The following is a 2,282-nucleotide window of genomic DNA, read 5'->3' on the forward strand; positions in this document are numbered from 1 at the left end:
TGCATGTATGTGTATATATATATATATACATATATAAAAAATTGCAACACACCTAATGGAAATTAAATCTTATTAACTAGATGATTTGTATTCGCGCTTATAAAGTAACATGATAAAAAGAAAAGGAAACGAATGAAAAAAAAACGAGAGAGAGAGATAGAGAGAGATAGAGAGAAAAAGAGAGAAAGAGAAATCTTTCATAATACGCTACACATTTGAAGAAGATATTGGTTTATCATTTATACTTGTATGTGTATACATATATATTTCATCCACTAATCTCCAATTGTTTAGCAGGTCCTGTTTTCATTAAATGTCAACATATAAGATAATGCTGGACAAGAGATATATTTGTTTAAAGTCATGGATCATCATCACATCCCCCTGTATGCTGGTAGTAGTTTATTCTGCAGTGAGCAAAGCGCGCATCTCTCTAACATTGCCTGTTCAGCTCCCAAAAATCTAAAAATAGTTTGTGGTGTTTGACGAGAAAGAGCAAATAAATAAAGGTAATGTTGTATTTAGCATTGTTATAATAGCATATATGTATATGTAGAGTATCATATATATATATATATATACATATATATGTATGTATGTATGTATGTGTATATATATATATCATAGTTATTGAGTACACATTAATCAATAAATTAATGAGTAATAAAAATAATCTTTAGCTGTCTCTTAATAACCTTGTGTTGTAGTTGTAGTAGTAGTAGTAGTAGTTGTTATAAGAAGTTTGTAAAATTGATGAAAGAAAATATTCTATGAATGAATCTGTTAGACATAAATAATGATCTATTGGCTGGTAGATATACTTCAATATTTCGTAGTTAACGCATTCGAAAGTATAATAATTTTCAACAATCATTTTCATGGAAACATGGGATACAGTAATACATATATATATATATATGTACGTATACATATATATATATATGTATGTACATGGTTAAATGTTGGCGACCTCCCTTCCTCCTTCCTCTTTCAGACCTGTTGCTGCACCTGCTAGTTTTAACTTATGTTATAGTTATGTGTTATATAAAATGAATTAAATGTATACATACAATATCGTAATTAAAAACACAGGTGTGGACATCATATATCATATCATATCATATCATGTCATGTCATATCATATCATATCATAGCATATCGATACATTACATTATTATACTATTCAACTTCAATACTAATGTTTCCTTATTATCTTATATCTAAAAAAAATGATGCATATATTTTTTTAATGTATATATGTATATATACATATATATATATATACATATAAATACATATATACATATAAATACATATATATATATATATGTACGTATACATATATATATATATGTATACGTACATATATATATATATATGTATTACTGTATCCCATGTTTCCATGAAAATGATTGTTGAAAATTATTATACTTTCGAATGCGTTAACTACGAAATATTGAAGTATATCTACCAGCCAATAGATCATTATTTATGTCTAACAGATTCATTCATAGAATATTTTCTTTCATCAATTTTACAAACTTCTTATAACAACTACTACTACTACTACTACAACTACAACACAAGGTTATTAAGAGACAGCTAAAGATTATTTTTATTACTCATTAATTTATTGATTAATGTGTACTCAATAACTATGATATATATATATACACATACATACATACATACATATATATGTATATATATATATATATATGATACTCTACATATACATATATGCTATTATAACAATGCTAAATACAACATTACCTTTATTTATTTGCTCTTTCTCGTCAAACACCACAAACTATTTTTAGATTTTTGGGAGCTGAACAGGCAATGTTAGAGAGATGCGCGCTTTGCTCACTGCAGAATAAACTACTACCAGCATACAGGGGGATGTGATGATGATCCATGACTTTAAACAAATATATCTCTTGTCCAGCATTATCTTATATGTTGACATTTAATGAAAACAGGACCTGCTAAACAATTGGAGATTAGTGGATGAAATATATATGTATACACATACAAGTATAAATGATAAACCAATATCTTCTTCAAATGTGTAGCGTATTATGAAAGATTTCTCTTTCTCTCTTTTTCTCTCTATCTCTCTCTATCTCTCTCTCTCGTTTTTTTTTCATTCGTTTCCTTTTCTTTTTATCATGTTACTTTATAAGCGCGAATACAAATCATCTAGTTAATAAGATTTAATTTCCATTAGGTGTGTTGCAATTTTTTATATATGTATATATATATATATACACATACATGCA

At 26.8% G+C, this 2,282-nt stretch overlaps 1 protein-coding gene across 4 annotated transcripts in view; it reads right to left on the reverse strand.

The window, feature by feature from the left end:
• Positions 1-214: 214 nt before the first annotated feature.
• The window catches only part of LOC106784459 (far upstream element-binding protein 3), a 7,591-nt gene continuing 5,523 nt past the window's right edge, over positions 215-2,282 (reverse strand). For all 4 annotated transcript variants that reach the window (XM_014744010.1, XM_014744011.1, XM_014744012.1 and 1 more), the window contains one exon: positions 215-462. The gene's annotated coding sequence lies outside the window, so the exon portion shown is untranslated. The remainder of the gene's footprint in view (positions 463-2,282) is intronic.

Source organism: Polistes canadensis, unplaced genomic scaffold, assembly GCF_001313835.1.
Source record: "Polistes canadensis isolate GaletaPanama2010 unplaced genomic scaffold, ASM131383v1 scaffold_35, whole genome shotgun sequence".
NCBI classification, from domain to species: domain Eukaryota; kingdom Metazoa; phylum Arthropoda; class Insecta; order Hymenoptera; family Vespidae; genus Polistes; species Polistes canadensis.